Source organism: Rana temporaria, chromosome 2 (genome assembly GCF_905171775.1).
Source record: "Rana temporaria chromosome 2, aRanTem1.1, whole genome shotgun sequence".
NCBI lineage: Eukaryota > Metazoa > Chordata > Amphibia > Anura > Ranidae > Rana > Rana temporaria.
In genome coordinates, this window is record NC_053490.1 from 298631608 (window position 1) to 298648369 (window position 16762).

Below are 16762 nucleotides of genomic sequence, written 5' to 3' on the forward strand. Positions count from 1 at the left end.
AAATACATGTTAAAAAAAAGCACCAAAATGTACATTTTGGGCATGGAGCATTGTGCATTTTTTCAATGCGCATTTTGGCAAGTTGCTAGAGTATTTGTCAAATGACAAAATGTGTGGCAACATGCATGTTTGCTAACTGCATTTGGGGTGCCATTAACAATGAATGGCACCCAAAAACGCATTGCGTATTTTGACAGAATTTTAGAGCAATTTGGAATTGTGGAAAGAAAATACATTACAGTATAACTATACTGTGTATGTGTAATATATATATTAATAAACATATATTAATAAACATACTCTCCGGGGGTCTCCTTCTATGTTCGCCGCTCTCCGCTGTTGACTCGGCGCACCCCGGTTCTTCCTCTCGCTGTCCGGTGCCTTCTTCTTCCGTGCTGTACGTCTTCTTCTCCTTCCGTGCTGTGAGTTCTTCTTCCGTGCTGTGACGTCATGTTCTTCACTTCTCTCCTTCTCCCGATGTTGACACGTCGCCTTTCCTCGCTGCAATGACAGGTGCGCGGCTTGCATCGGACCTATATAGGCCTCACAATCCCATCATGCTCTGGTACCTACCCATGTGATACCTACCCACGTGGTCAACAGCGGAGAGCGGCAAACATAGAAGGAGACCCCCGGAGAGTTGAGAAGACCCCCCGGATAGCGGAGAAGACCCGTCGGGATAGCGGAAGAAAAAGCCCCCCCGCCGAAGACGCCGGAGGAAACCCGCCGGGGGGTGGGGGCTTTTTTAAAAGCGACCCCCCCTCGGCGGTGGAAGAGAACCAGACGGCGGCCCCCACCCACCCGAAGACGTCAAAGAAGAAGCTCCCCCTGGTAAAAGAGCTAATAAAGAAGACAGGGGGAGCCTCCGGAGCAGAAAAATAAATTGTTTTAAAAACCCTTGTGTGGTGTGTTTATTAACTTTTTTCCTACAGGTGAATGGTTAGGGGTACGATGTACCCCATATCCATTCACTTAGGGTGGGGGGCCGGTATCTGGGGGCCCCTTTATTAAAGAGGGCTCCCAGATTTCGATAAGCCTCCCGCCCGCATACCCCGACAACCAATGGCCAGGGTTGTCGGGAAGGGGCCCTGTCCTCATCAACATGGGGACAGGGTGCTCTGAGGTGGGGGGGCCGCAGTGCGCCCCCCTGCCCCAGAGCACCCAACCCCCCCATGTTGAGGGCATGCAGCCTGGTACGGCTCAGGAGGGGGGGGCGCTCGCTCGTCCCCACTCCCTTCCTGGCCGGCCGGGTAGAGTGCTTTGGATACGGGTCTGGTATGGATTGTAGGGGGACCTCCTACGCCGTTTTTTTCGGCGTAGGGGGGCTCTCCTTACAACCCATAACAGACCTAAGGGCCCGGTATGCTCCTGAGGGGGGAACCCATGCCGGATTTTTATTTAAAATCCGGCGGGGACTTCCCCCTCAGGATTCATAACAAACGCCGCACACGTGTAGAATTGGCGGGAATCCAAGTCGGATCTCCCGTCGCTTCTATGACGGCTCTGTCTCCATCGCGGCAAGCCAGCTCGGCGCTGGCTCCCGCGATGGGGCTCGTAGGTGGTCAATCTCGCCGAGAAAGGGAGCGAGATTGACACAATATCGCGTGCACCTACTGTAGTTCTCCAAGTAACAATTTGCTTTCCTCCTCTCTCATCTTCTTTATTCACTCTTTTTTTTCTTTCTTTCTGTCTCTCTCATCTTCTTTATTCTCTTTTTTTCTTTCTTCCTCTCTCTCTCTTCTTCTTCTCTTTTTTTTCTTTCTTTCTCTCTCTCTCTCTCATCTTCTTTAATCTCTTTTTTCATTCTTTCTCTCGCTCTCATCTTCTTCTTCTCTTTTTTTTCTTTCTCTCTCTCTCATCTTCTTTAATCTCTTTTTTTCTTTCTTTCTCTCTCTCTCATCTTCTTCATTCCCTCTTTCTTTCTTTCTTTCTTTCTTTCTTTCTTTCTTTCTTTCTTTCTTTCTCTCTCATCTTCTGTATTCTCTTTCTTTCTTTCTTTCTTTCTCTCTCTCATCTTCTTTATTCTCTTTTTTCTTTCTTTCTCTCTCTCTCTCTCTTATCTTCTTTATTCCTTTTTTTTCTTTCTTTCTCTCTCTCTCTCTTATCTTCTTTATTCCCTCTTTTTTTCTTTCTTTCTTTCTTTCTTTCTCTCTTTCTTTCTCTCAATTTATTTATTCTCTTTTTTCTTTCTTTCTTTCTTTCTTTCTTTCTTTCTTTCTTTCTTTCTTTCTTTCTCTCTCTCATCTTCTTTATTCCCTCTTTTTTTCTTTCTTTCTCTCTCTCTCTTATCTTCTTTATTCCCTCTTTTTATCTTTCTTTCTCTCTCTCTAATCTTCTTTATTCTCTTTTTTTTCTTTCTTTCTCTCTCTATCATCTTCTTTATACTCTTTTTTTCTTTCTTTCTCTCTCTCTCATCTTCTTCATTCCCTCTTTTTTTTCTTTCTTTCTTTCTTTCTTTCTTTCTTTCTTTCTTTCTTTCTCTCTCATCTTCTGTATTCTCTTTCTTTCTTTCTTTCTCTCTCTCATCTTCTTTATTCTTTCTTTCTTTCTCTCTCTCTCTCTCTCTCTCTCTCTCTCTCTTATCTTCTTTATTCCTTTTTTTTCTTTCTCTCTCTCTCTCTCTCTTATCTTCTTTATTCCCTCTTTTTTTCTTTCTTTCTTTCTTTCTCTCTTTCTCTCTCTCATCTTATTTATTCTCTTTTTTCTTTCTTTCTTTCTTTCTTTCTTTCTTTCTTTCTTTCTTTCTCTCTCTCTTATCTTCTTTATTCCCTCTTTTTTTCTTTCTTTCTCTCTCTCTCTCTTATCTTCTTTATTCCCTCTTTTTATCTTTCTTTTTCTCTCTCTAATCTTCTTTATTCTCTTTTTTTCTTTCTTTCTCTCTCTTTCATCTTCTTTATTCTCTTTTTTTTCTTTCTTTCTCTCTCTCTCTCATCTTCTTTATACTCTTTTTTTCTTTCTTTCTCTCTCTTGCTCTTTTTTATTGCCTTTTTCCTTTCTTTCTTCTCTTCCTTCCATTCTTTCTTTCTTTCTTTCTCACATACAATTCTCCAACAACTTTCTTTGCTTCTCTCTCATCTTCTTTATTCCCTTTTTCTCTTTCTTTCTTTCTTTCTCTTTCTTTCTTTCTTTCTTTCTTTCTTTCTTTCTTTCTTTCTTTCTTTCTTTCTTCCTTCCTCTTTCTCAACCGCACATAGTTCTCCAAGTAACAATTTTCTTCTCTAATATTCTTTATTCTCTTTCTTTATCGCTTTATTTTTTTTTCCTGGACTGCTTATAGTTCTCCAAGTAACTTTCTTTCCTTCTCTCTTATCTTCTTTATTCCCTTTCTTTCTTTCTTTCTTTCTTTCTTGCTTTCTTTCTTTCTTTCTCTCAACCGCATTTAGTTCTCCAAGTAACAAATTGCTTTCCTCCTCTGTCATCTTTTTTATTTCCTCTTTCTTTCTTTCTTTCTTTCTCTCTCTTTCTTTTTTTCCTGGACTGCTTATAGTTCTCCAAGTAACATTATTTCCTTCTCTTTCATCTTCTTTATTCCCTTTTTTTCTTTCTTTCCTGCATACAATTCTCCAGCAACTTTCTTTGCTTCTCTCTCTTATCTTCTTTATTCTTTTTCTCCTTTCTTTCTTTTTTTTTTTCCTGGACCGCATATAGTTTTCCAAGTAACAATTTTCTTCCCTCCTCTCTCATCTTCTTTATTCTTTAGATATAACCCCTACTCAGGCCTCGTACACACGACAGAGTTTCTCGGCAGAATTCACCGAGAAACTCGGTCAAAACCCGGATTCTGCCGAGAATCTCTGTCGTCTGTACAGTTTTGGCTCGATGGAGCCGCCGAGGAACTCGACGAGAAAATAGAGAACATGTTCTCTATTTTCTCGTTGTCCTCCTTGTTCTATAGGAGAAGGCGGCCCCTCGAGCTCCTCGGCGGCTTCATCCCAAAACTCGACGAGGAACTCGACGTGCCAAGCACGTCGAGTTCCTCTGTCGTGTGTACGGGGCCTCACTCAGCACTTCACCTATAGAAGGATATTCAATTGGTTCTAAAGCCTGAAGGTTTTTTACCTAATGCATTCCAGGGGAATGAACATTTAAAAAAAATGGACTAAAAAAGGACTAAATTGGAGTCTTCGTCTAAGCCCCCATTTACATTGGCACAATTTGAAATTTTTCCCCACAATTCTTTGCAAAATCAAGATTTTTTTTTTCCCACAATACTGTCATATTATCAGGTTATTTCTCCTAACACAGCATAAGTACACCACAAAATACACTGTACTACTCCTCTTGAGTATGGCGATACCACATGTGTGAGACTTTTACACAGCCTGGCCACATACAAAGGTCCAACATGCATGGAGCACCTTCAGCATGGATGCAAACTGATGTGGCATGGATGAGCCATTGATAAGGATGGCTAAGCATGGTTGAGCCATGAATGTGGATGGCTGAGTATGGATGGAATGGCTGAGTATAACTGGGTGGTTATGGATGGGATGGCTGAGTATGGCTGGGTGGGTATGGCTAAGTGTGGATGGGATGGCTCAGTATGGCTGGGTGGTTATGGTTGCGTATGGCTGAGTGTGGATGGGTATGGCTGAGTATTGATGGATGGATGTGTATTGCTGAGCATGGATGGATGGATGAGTATTGCTGAGTATGGATGGATGAGTATTGCTGAGTATGGATGGATGAGTATTGCTGAGTATGGATGGATGAGTATTGCTGAGTATGGATGGATGAGTATTGCTGATCATGGATGGTTGAGTATTGCTGAGCATGGATGGATGAGTATTGCTGAGCATGGATGGATGGGTGAGTATTGCTGAGCATGGATGGATGAGTGAGTATTGCTGAGCATGGATGGCTCAGCATGGATGGATGAGTATTGTTGAGTATGGATGGCTGAGCTAGGATGGATGGATGAGTATTGCTGAGCATGGATGAGTATTGCTGAGCATGGATGGCTGAGCATGGATGGCTGAGTATTGCCGAGGATGGATGGCTGATTATTGATGAGTATGGATGAATGGATGAGTATTGCTGAGTATGGATGAGTATTGCTGACCATGGATAGATGGATGAGTATTGCTGAGTATGGATGGCTGAGCATGGATGGGTGAGTATTGCTGAGTATGGATGGATGGATGAGCATTGCTGAGCATGTGTGGATGTGTTTTTCTAAGGAATGGATAAGAATGGATGGGGTGGCTGGATGAGTGCTGGAATGGGCACAGAGCAGCGCTGTGGGCACTACACATCCAGCCCACAGCGCTGCGGCACCCAATCTCTCCCCTCGCACTGTACCGGTCGGTATGGGAAGGGGAAAGATTAACCGGAGCTTGGAACATGTAACACAATGTCACAAGCATGAGACTGCAGGCTTGGCTGGCTTATGTGTTTAAATAGTTTTTGTTGAGTTTTTTTACAATTAAAAATCTTACATACTTTGCAAATCAATTTGCAAATCATCCATAAAAATACAGAACAGTCACAAAATACATTGACTACATAAAAAAAAAAAAAGACATTGAAGATACATATAGGTACATAAATGGATCCGTCCTCTAATATACATTTTCAAAAGGAATCTATGCCGCAGCATATGCCCTTAATTCTCCTGGGTCTAGGATCTAAATAATAAACAAGAGAGAAAGGATAGAGAGACATGGGAGCAGATCCCCTTCCCCATCCCCACCCCTGGCTTGGCTGGCTTAAATCAGGTTTGGTCCCCAGCCAGAGGTCAATCACCTTGAAGGTGGACAGCCAGATGGGAAAAATGCATCATAGCCAAAACCAGGATGCTGGACCAGCAGCTATGATGAAACAGGAGCGCACATGCGCCTGACATTTCTTATGTTTTGTTTTAATTTTTACTAAGCTCTTAGATGTTTTACACAAAATAATTTTATATTCCAAGCCATGGTCACATTTTCTAACTTTTACTTTGTTGACAATTCAAATTTTTTGGGACCAGCATTTTATTCAGGAGTACGTTCCTTTAGGTGGGTTGGTTTCCCTGCAAGGGTACTACAGTGTATTTCCTTAGTTTTTTTGTTAGGGTTTCCATCACTTAGCCTTCGAAGATCCCTTTCCTTATGTGAAAGACAGGAGATGCAGCCGTGTTAGTGGATGCAGCAGCGGGGGCTCAGAGGCGAGCATATATGAGTGCCCCCATGGGAAGTAGCTTCCTATGGGGGCACTGGACAGAGAGTAGGAGCCAACAGCGCCGGCAGAGGACCTAAGAAGAGGAGATTCAGGGCCACTCTATGCAATTCCACCGAGCAGGTAAGTATGGAGATGGTTGTTATTTTAAAAAGAAGTAAAAAAATCCTTTACAACCACTTTAACTTTGGCTCACATTGGGTACAGCAACACCAGTTTTTACACTCAAAACCCGACAACCAGAATATATACCAACATTAAGCTATCCAAGGGTGGGGTGGGGGGACAACGACGACTGTGGCCAGTGTGAGTAGAAAATGCCCTGGGAGTAAATAATACCCCATCATTGGTATCAGTGGGAGAAATAGTGCCCCATTGTTGGTATCAGGGTAAGGAATAGTGCCCTATCATTCACATCAGTGGGAGCAATAGTGCCTCATTGCTGATGTCAGTGAGGGGGAATAGTGCCTTGTATCAGTGGCAGGAATAGTGTCTCAAGAGCCAGATTAGGGCAACCAAATGGCCACAGTTTGGAGACCACTGCTATACACAAAAACTCGTACACGTATCCAGGTTAAAGACAATCAGTATACGGGCTTTTTTCCCCCTCAACGGATAGGTTAGTGTTTCTCAACTTCAGTCCTCAAGGCACCCCAACAGGTCTTGTTTTCAGGATTTCCCCCAGATGAAACGGCTGTGGTAATTACTAAGGCAGCGAAACTGATCAAATCACCTGTGCAAAATAATGGAAAGCTTGAAAACATGACCTGTTGGGGCGCATTGAGGACTGGAGTTGAGAAACACTGCTCTAGGTCATGCCCATATTTGCCCCTAGCACCACTCTTCTCTCCATCCCTACCCACTTCCTCTTTTGTCTCCAACCCTAGCCACCTCCTAGCACCTCCTTCTTTCAACATGGAACACGGAACCAACTATCATTTAGCTGGAATTGTGACAGAGGGGATTATTTACAAAAGGCAAATCCAGTTTGCACTACAAGTGCAAAGCGCACTTGAAATTGCACCGAAAGTGCAGACGCTGTAAATCTGATGGCTAGATCTGAAATGAGGGGAAACTTTGCTGATTTTATTATCCAATCATGTGCAAGCTAAGATGTTCTTTTTTTTTACTTGCATGTCCCCCTCGGATCTACAGCGACTGCACTTTCAGTGCAATTTCAAGTGCACTTTGCACTTGTAGTACAAACTGGATTTGCCTTTCGTAAATAACCCCCATTGTGTTTCAAAGAAAGCTTGGATAGGTTCTGTTTGAGATTAACACATCTCCCAGGTCCATTCTACACTTTTCAGGACCTCTGATAATTTGTCCACTGCGGGTTTTACCTCAGTTGCAGACCATTTAAGATCACCAGGCACTTAAAAATCATTGCTCTGCAGCTTTGGGAACAGATATTCATGTCTGTTGGAGCTAAAGAAAAAGGTTGGTGAAAACTGGGAACTGTGTTTTTGAAAGCTGACAATGGTACGGGCCTCTGCCTGTGTGAGCCAGCAGCGCTGGGTATAGGACACATAAATAGGACTTCCCTACTCCCAGCGCTATCAACGCTGGATCCCGGGACTGTTGCGGCTCTATTCAGCCCACGGTAAGTCCTCTTCTAGCTCCATCTCTCTACCTTCAGCCTGCCTTGATCCTTGGTCGATACATTTTACACCCGGATAGATCTGCTGCTGATGGACCAGTTTACCCTGGACTCCTTGTCCGGTGCATCGATTGGTTCCATTACCATGTCGGATCATGCCCCGGTATCCCTCTCTATCCATCCACTTGCTTCTGATGCCACGTTTTGGACTTGGCGCCTGAATGAGAATATCCTGGATGATGACATAGCTCTCAAAAGCATTTCCGACACTATCACTCATTATTTTTCTGAAAATTCCTCAGTGGAGGTGGGGGCGGCGTCGATTTGGGAGGGCCACAAGGCTGTAGTTCGGGGGGAGCTCATATCACAGGGAGCGTGGTTAAAAAGGGCGCGGGAAGGGGACCTCGTGGAAATCGAACACAAGCTACGTCTAACGCCGGAATTGGCGACCGGCCTTGAAGCCCTTCGCCTGGAGCTTGCTACTTTGTTGGATACCCGTATACGCTTGCTCCGTGTATCATATACATTTTACGAGTACGGTAACAAATGTGGGCGTCTACTTGCCAGGGCTCTGAGGAGGCAGCGAGACTCGGGTCATGTGCATAAGCTTCAGGTCGGGGCGGGCCCCCCGGTAGTTCACCCCTCTAAAATTGTGGCCGCTTTTAGAGACTATTATGCCCAATTGTACCATTTACCTGCCACACTTCCGGGTCTGACAGAGGTGCAGAAGCAGGACCGCATCCTAGAGTACTTAGCTGACGCCCGAGCCCCCCAACTCTCCCTCCAAACTAGTTAAGCCCTTGAAACACCGATCACTTCGGAGGAGTTGGAAATTGTTGTAAAAGGCCTGCCGACGGGGAAGAGCCCTGGCGGCTACACGAATGCTTATTACCGTGCCTTCCTTCCCCTGCTCTCGGGCCATATGTGCATTTACTTTAACGCACTGGCTTCTGGCACCCCTATGCCCAAGGAGGGGGAAGGATTGCGCGGTTCCTGGAAATTATAGACCAATATCGTTATTGAACACCGACATCAAAATCTTAGCAAAAATCCTCGCGATTCGTCTACAACCTATTCTTCCCTTCCTTGTCCATCCTGACCAAACGGGGTTTATTGCTACAGGCTGACCATCCACCCTGTCTTCTCCTATCCACTGATGCCGAGAAGGCGTTTGACAGGGTGGATTGGACGTATCTTCATGCGGTATTGGCTGGATTGGGGCTTGGCCCGAAAATGCTTTCCTGGGTCTCCTCATTGTATAGTAATCCCGAGGCCAGGGTTAAAGTCAACAGGATTCTTTCTGACTCTTTCCCTATTGGGAATGGGACCAGACAAGGCTGTCCGTTGTCCCCTCTTATTTTTGCTCTCACCCTGGAGCCATTGCTTAATAGGATACGTTCTAACCCTAACATTGAGGCCGGAATCACACTAGTGCGTTGCTTTTTTGAGCTGCGTTGTCGTTGCAGATTTCTCTAGAGGGTGTTCTGCAGATCAACTGCGGTTTAGCTGCAGATCAGGTGCGAATTTGGAGACCTGGGAGAACTTCCGGGTGAGAGGAGAGTGGGGGAGAACTGTATTGAGCTGAATGAGAGAAACTCCTGCAGAGAACTGAACACATGTGCGAATTAGATGCGTACCCATAGAAGATAATGGGACTGAATTCGCACCTGAGCCGCACTGCAAGACATAAAAACCGCATGCGGTTTGGAGGCAATACGCAGTGCGGATGCATCGCACATATGTGAACCAGCCTCATTGAAAACAATGTATTTTGAAATGTCCTGAGAATTAGATGCGGTTTAAACCGCACTCAATTCGCATAGGTGTGAACCTAGCCTAAAGCAGAGGTTCACCCTCAAAATTAAAGGATCACTAAAGGAATTTTTTTTTTTTAGCTAAATAGCTTCCTTTACCTTACTGCAGTACTGGTTTCATGTCCTTATTGTTCGTTTTTGCTTTGAAGTGGCTGTAATTCTGCTCTGATCTCCACACTTCCTGCTTGTCTTTTTCCTTATAATCATCGTACGTAATTTTAAAAACAAAACACTGCCCTGGATTTGTTTGTTTTTGTTCTGTGTGTCTCTCTAGTTCACAGGAACATGAAAACAGTTTAAAAGTGAAACTAACCTACAGGCACATTATATGATTGATTTTTTTATCTATTTGTAATCATTTTTAAAAGGAATCAGTTAACTTGTATGTCTCTATACCCTGTAAACAGTCATTTCAGCAAAAAAAAAAAATTTCCTTTAGTGACCCTTAACTTTTTAGCTAACCTATCTCCAGCCTTAATAAAGGCTTGTAGCATTGTATTTTTTTTTAAAATGTGTACACTTACCTGTCTTCAGCCTCACTTCCGGGTCTTCTTCCTTGCAGGGAGTGGGCGTGTCGCTCCTTTTCCCCGACGGGGAGCTCTGCACAATGTCTCCTGGGAGTGAGTGTTGATCCTCCCAGGAGACGATTGACGTGCGGGTAAAGCGCGTCATCACCTTTCCGAAAATATCCGACGGGGACTTGGCTCTTTACGGCGCTATACGGCACCTGCACCTGTCGTGTAGAGCTTACTGCGCAGGCGCCGTAAAGTGCCGAGTCCCCCTCGGATATTTTCAGAAGGCGATGACGCGCTTTACCCGCACGTCAATCATCTATGCCTCGTCTTAGGAACGCCTACTCCCCGGGGGAGCGAGAACCCGGAAGCCCGGTGAAAACAATCATGAGACCGTAAGTACAGCATATAAAAAAATAATAATCCAGCATACTGTAGATGTCAGCAGTATGCTGGATGTAACGGTCTATTGATGTTTTAGGGTGAACCCCCGCTTTAAGGGCTTCTGCGTCGGCTCCCATGAACACAAACTCTCCGCATACGCGGATGATGTCCTCTTTTATGTAGCAGATCCCCTGATCTCCCTCCCCAATATTATGACGGAGTTACAGACTTTCGACTGCCTTTCTAATTTCAAAATTAATTTCACTAAGTCTGAGATTTTATCGTTGAGTGTCCCACCGGATCTGCGTACACAGTTGCAATCCTCCTTTCCTGACTCATTCATGGCAGCACACACTGGGTTGTGACTCCGCCCCCACAACCTGACAGGATTGGTTAGCTATAAATTTGAAGAGGGAACACCCCGCACCATTCTCTTTTTTATCCTCACCTGACAAGGTTGGACATCAAGCATGATTCTGACCGCAATCGCCCCAGCAGGTTCAAGCCTCTCCTGTTTGGAAGTCCCTCCTGTACAGTCTCTAAATTAACTTTATGGTGGGAACCCCGTTCTGGTGGTCTCGGGGGTCTTCTCTTTGGATTCATCCTGGCATATCAGCAAGCTTTAAAAAAGTTTAATATTTTGCAGTGGCTCCTCTTTTATCTCTGTATCTGCCGCTCAGAGGTGCCCTGGGTCATTTCTATTTTACCTCCCCTTCTTATTTTACATATTTTTGTTATTTCCAGCCCACAGAGCTGCTGGGCTTTGCGGTCCTACACAGTCTGCTGCTCTGCGCGTCTTCCCGGCCACTCTCAAACGAGTGGTCTCTGAGCCACCAAGCTTTCTCCCTTCTTACAGAGGCGTGGGGAGTCCCAGAGATCGACTTGGCGGCAACACCAGCGAATACCAAATGCCAGAGGTTCTTCTCCAGAGCACCCTTTCTGTCGGCCGAGGGGACAGACTGCTTAGTTCACCCATGGGATTTCGAACTGGGGTACATTTTTCCCCCCAACTCCTCTGATAGCGAGGTTCCTATCCCGACTCCGGAGGTCCTCAGCCACAGTAATCGCGGTGATACCATTCTGGCCGAGAAGACCATGGTTCACGACCCTCCTACAGCTCAACACCCGACCTCCAATCCACCTGCCGGTATCGGCAGACCTCCTATACCAAGGTCAATTTCTCCACCCGGCTCCAGACAGGCTCCACCTGACAGCATGGAGGTTGAGAGGATTAGGCTGAGAGAGCAAGGTTGCTCCCAAGAGGTTATAGCGACTCTAATGCAAGCCAGGAAGAATTCCACAAACTCCACCTATACTAGAGTCTGGGAAAGATTCATCCTAATGGCACAACTTAAAGGCTGGGATCCCATCTCTCCAGGTCCATCTCAAATCCTGCAGTCAGGAGTTGATAAAGGGCTAAATTCAAGTACCCTCAAGGTACAAATATCCGCCCTGTCTGCCAAAACAGGCACTAGATGGGCCATGCACCCTTTGGTTATCCAATTCATGAAAGCCTGCATGAAGATCAGACCTCCCAGAAAGCCATCCTTTCCTACATGGGATTTTTCGGTGATTCTAGAGGCCCTTTCCATCTCACCTTTTTTCCCTATTTGATTAAATCTCCCTGTGGGACCTCACTCTAAAGTTGACTTTCCTCATCGCTATTGCTTCAGCCAAAAGAGTGTCAGAGATACAAGCTCTTATGTCTAAGGAGCTCTATTTAGTTTTTTTGCCCGACAGAGTGGTACTGAGGCCTTCAGATCAATAAGAAAATATTGTGTTGCGCTGATAATCAAGTAAAAAATTGCATACATATATATATATATACCATATACATAAATAAGAACCCCCTACACCTCAAATCAGGGAGGTATATGTGCAAAAGATAAACAAAAACCACTCAAAAACTATAATGTGAAAAAATTCAAATAGAACCAGCAAAAATAGTTCATGGAAAAAAAACACAGTTCAGTACATAGGCTAATAGGAGACAGGTGTGAGATCCACAGTCCTCTGGTGTGCAGCTGTCATTATAGCAAAAAAAAAAACCTTTTCCTTCTGGACTCCCCGATTAACACAGGATATCAGCCGCTCATAAGGAGAAAAGAAAGATATATGGTGCAAATAACGTAATAAAATGGGAAATGAACCCTGCAATACAATGATTGCACTCACGGAACCTCGATGGTAAAAAGGCTCAACTGCAATCAGTCATTGAACGCCGCTCAGTGCTACGATCTCCTCAGAAGGACGGATTTGACCGTCGATCGCGTCACTCGGCTTCTCCCCCACGCGTATCGTCAATAGCCACTTGACTTATTCATGGGTGGCTATTGACGTTTCTTACCAAAGGTAGCCTCAGATCGTTTCTTACCAAAGGTAGCCTCGTCCTTCCACTACAACCAGGACATTGTCCTTCCATACCTTACTAACGGGAATGGCGAACCTCATGGTCTGGACATTAAATCCACTATCTCCAGCTATCTTTCAGCTACTACTCACCTTCAAAAGATGGACGCCCTCTTGGTTATACCGCACGGAGCCAGACGTGGCTAAGCAGCCACTTCCCGTACCATCGCCTCCTGGCTGGTCAGAACTATTGAAAAGGCATACTCCATCCAACAACTGGCGATCCCGGAGGGCATCAGGGCGCACTCGACTAGGGCAGTGGCAACATCGTGGGCAGCATATTGTGGTATTTCATCAGAACCCATCTGCAGAGCAGCAACCTGGTCTTCCAGGCATACCTTTATCTCCCACTACAGAGTGGACGCCACTCACTTGGCTACAGCCGACTTTGGCAGATCTATCATCAGGGTCAATTCTTCTGCACTATAGGGAATAAATACTTTTTGCATTGAACCCTCCCGACTGGTGAGTTATTTCCCAGTGTGTGCTGCCATGAATGCGCCAGGAAAACGGAAAATTGTATACTCACCTTTCCGTAATTTTCCTTTCCTGACGCATCTTCATGGCAGCACACAGATGCCCACCCTGCTGTTCAATGATGATATATACAGAGAATGGTGCTGGGTGTTCCCTCTTCAGTTAGGTTGTGGGGGCGGAGTCACAACCCAGTGTGTGCTGCCATGAAGATGCGTCAGGAAAGGAAAATTACGGAAAGGAGAGTATACAATTTTCCGTTTTCCCTTCACATGGTGTGCTACTCACATGAAATACCTGGGGGGTCTATCTTACCCCCCTTTATTCCCAATTATATGCTAGTAACTACACTCAATTGCTTTCCACTATTAAGGCGGACCTCCGCCGGTGGGATAGGGAGGTATTCTCGTGGATGGGCCGGGTCAGTGTGTTAAAGATGAATGTGCTCCCCCGCATTTTGTTTTTTCTCCAAATGGTGCCTATTTCCTTACCTAGGTCTTTTTTCTTGAGCCCCACCAGTGCGTTTTTCCGCTACATTTGGCAGGGTCAAAGCCCTCGTTTGGCTCTATGTACCCTGCAGAGGCCCAAGCGGCTGGGGGGTCTGGGTGTCCCTGACGTACGCAAGTACTATGAGGCTATTGCTATTTGGACTAGCACCATGGGGTATCCACTAAGGTATAGGTCCCCTTGGAGAAGTGCACGGCAGGCCGTAATTTATCCCATGCTCCTTGGCTTCCTTAGACACAGAGAGGTCTGTCGACTTATGTCTCCCAAACGTCCACTCATGCCTTAAAATTGTGGGACACTGAATAAGTCGGGAAACCTTGCCCCCCCTTTTTCTCCTCTGGCACCCCTGGGGGGGTCCCCTGGTTTCTGCCGGGGGAACACCCATCTTTTTTCCGTTTCTGGACAGCGGATGGCGAGCTGCGCTCTGGCAGATTCTTCCAGGATCAGGGACTGCTCACCCTGGAGGAGCTTAGAACCCAGTATGGGGGGTTTCCGATGGATGGCTGGAGGTATGGGCAGCTTCAACATTTTGCACAGGGTCTACCACATGCCATACGCTCTCCCACATCTGCTACCCCTTTCGAGAAGTTGTGCATGTCCTTCACCCCCATGCTATATCTATTCTCTATGGATTGTTACAGGAACAGGGTTCCCCTGGGAGGCCCACTTATATTCGGGAGTGGGAGAGAGACCTGCAGCATACGTTCACTGATATCCAGATCAGCCAGTTATTCCGCCTTACTCATTCCAGCTCTGTTAATACGAAAATGCAGGAAAATGGGTTTAAAGTATTAACCAAGTGGTATAGGGTTCCTACTAGACTTAAACAAATCTACCCGATGACCTCAGATGCCTGTTGGCGGGACTGTGGCCATAGGGGCTCCTTCCTACATATCTGGTAGGAGTGTCCTAAGTTACACCCTTTTTGGCAGGATATTAGATCCCAAATTAAAATCATTCTTGATATAGACCTTCCAGACTCCCCTATGGGCTTTCTCCTACACGTTCCTGCCGTCCCCCTTAGCCTCTATCGGAAGTCGGTACTGCCTCACCTCTTGAATGCAGATAGGTCGATTCCCATTTTTTGGATAACCAGCCGAGTCCCGTCCCGTTCGGACTGGGTTTCGGTTGGTGAACAATATCAAGGCTGCAGAGGAGTGGATGGCGAAATATAGGGACGAGTACGACAAATGGTATGGGGTTTGGGCTACTTGGATGCATTACATTGGTGGGTTAACCGCAACTACACCTCCCTCTTCCCAATCCCCGACAGGAGGAAAGCGGTGATCAGGTTCTTATTAACCTTCTTCTGTTGAACCGACAAGTACATGTGACCAATATTGCAGATATGTTGTCATGATGATTATGAGTACATCTTTCTTTTTTTTTTATTTTGTCCTCTTGTTATTTTTTTTTTCTTTCCATACTTTTTGTGGTTCTTATTTACCTGCTGACTTGGGATCGTCCGACTATTCCCAGCCCTTTGCACCTAATGGAGTGATTGGGGATAACTTAAATTTGTTTGGGTTTATATGTATATTTAGGCTAAAGACTACAGCCTCCGTCCCTTTTATCCTGTCTGTTGGGCGGCCAATCGGGCCTTTTGTCTTGTATAATGCTTGAATGTGTGGTTGGACAGCATTGTATGTTTTTCTGTCCTATTTGTTGTTGTACAATGAAAAACTTTCTAAATAAAGATTATTTAAAAAACAACAAAAAAATGTAAATAATAAACTATATATATATATATATATATATATATATATATATTTATTTATTAGGGCTGTGCAAATTAACTTTTAATTAATCGATTAATGTTTTTGATCGATTAAAATTATTTTGATTGGTACTCACCTCCCCGCCAGCTTCTGGGCCTTCAGGGAGTTTCGACGGAGATCCAGTAACGTCACGGACACCGGTGGGGCTTGCCGTGTCCATCTGAAGGGCTCCTTTGCTGTGCCTTCATATCTGCATGCCGGCGGGACCTTACTATCTGCCACACGCAAGGGCTGTTACACTTCCCTCTATCAACCTGGGGATTCTACAACCATCCACTGGGAGTTGTGATGGTTCCCTTCATGGGACATCTACATGCCGACGGACTGATGTTAACCTCTCCCCATCTGGATTCAGCAGTGGTATTGTTGTACACATTTTTATACCAGTATCATACTTAGCTACATATTTTTATGACTGCTTTTGTTACCGTTTGGTATTACTCACACCATTTTTACAGTTTATTTAGCTACATCGATTTTATCTCCAGTGCAATATTTATTTGGTTACCTACTTGAAGACTATGAAAGTTTTAATGCTATTCCCATCGAGTGCTGCCTTTGTGTGTTTTTTGTATCCTCCTATCCATTTTTCCAGTGGTTGGTAGCTGCACTGGGAATCGGCCTGCAAGGAGATCAGCTAAAAGTACTTGGGATCTGTATGTGCGTTATAATTAGTCGATTAAAAAAATAAAATGATTAATCGAACAGAAAAATTTTGATCAGTAACAGCCCTAATAAATAAATAAATAAATAAAATATATATATATATATATCTATATATATATATATATATATATATATATATATATATATATATATATATATATATATATATATATAGATATATATATATATATAGATAGATAGATATACACACACACCTTTAACCCATCAAAGGTGTTCCTAACCCATTCAAGCCTTTACTGAACTTTTCCAGGGTTCAAGCCACCCCTAACCACTGGATTTTATTATCATAACCACCTTTACCTATAGTTTTGTTTCCCCACCCATCTGTCTCTCTCCAAGCGCCACTACACACCCCCCCCCCTAAAAACCGAGCATGTGCAGAGCTGCCATCACAGCTGCAAAATCCCATTCTAAATTAAGGACAAGAACAGAAAAATC